Below are 907 nucleotides of genomic sequence, written 5' to 3' on the forward strand. Positions count from 1 at the left end.
GCCAGCAGTAGAAGGACCAATGGCCAGCTGTGCTTTGGCACTATAGTGGTATAGCTACACTTAGGCATACATATATTCCTCTGAGTCTTGCCCAGTATGTAATGATAATCAAGGATTCCATGATACTACTGTCTTGCTTTTTTTTAACTTCTGGAAATTCTGCAGAGGAGAAGGTGCGATTTCCAACTTGCAGTGTCTGTACAGAAACAGATTTATTTCTAGTTTGGAAACAGGCAGGTACAAAAACGTTTGGAAATTGATGCTTTGGGGAGTTAAAAAAAGCACAGAGAATACCTACCAAGACTTGGCAAAATGTAGCCGAAGACAGTGTTTGTATTCCCTGGGAATTAACAGTTCGTTAACTTGATTTGAAAAATTTGCCCATTTCCTTGTATATTCAAGTATGTATGTGTTCTGTGGAATCTATTATTCTGTATATGTAACAAGTGTAAGGTTATGGAAATCCTATGTATGATCCAGAAAAAAATAATTTGAGCTAAAAGATAATAAGGAGAAACATTTTGGCTGTTTTGCATCTTGTTACTGTACACTTAAATGAGTTTTGGGTTTTGTGATCCAGAGATTTCGGTAGAAACCTGTCTGTATAGTAGACCATTCAAATCAGGTAAGAAATTTCTGCCATGAACTTTTATTTCATGAAGTAGGAACTCTAGAGGCTAATGAAAGCCTTGTCTTAGCTGTTTTGAACTAGGGATAGTGGTGCAGTTTTGGCAAGTGTTTGGGTTGTGAAGTTGTATGTAAAGTTGCCCCATTGCTCAGGTGACCAAGCTGTTTTCTATTCAGAGTTTGATCTGTCTCTTACATTTTTCAGGGATATCCAGAACTGAGTGGTGCTTTATGAACAAGGAAAGGGGCCTAGCGACTCGCCTGGAAGGGTGGTAAGAGT

General features: G+C 38.6%; 1 protein-coding gene across 6 annotated transcripts in view; it reads left to right on the top strand.

Annotated features, from left to right (window-relative positions):
- The window catches only part of ARVCF (ARVCF delta catenin family member), a 290,531-nt gene that overhangs the window by 19,952 nt on the left and 269,672 nt on the right, over positions 1-907 (top strand). For all 6 annotated transcript variants that reach the window (XM_080373939.1, XM_080373936.1, XM_080373935.1 and 3 more), the window contains one exon: positions 833-899. The gene's annotated coding sequence lies outside the window, so the exon portion shown is untranslated. The remainder of the gene's footprint in view (positions 1-832; positions 900-907) is intronic.

The sequence above is a fragment of the Falco punctatus genome (genome assembly GCF_963210335.1).
Source record: "Falco punctatus genome assembly, chromosome: 1".
NCBI lineage: Eukaryota > Metazoa > Chordata > Aves > Falconiformes > Falconidae > Falco > Falco punctatus.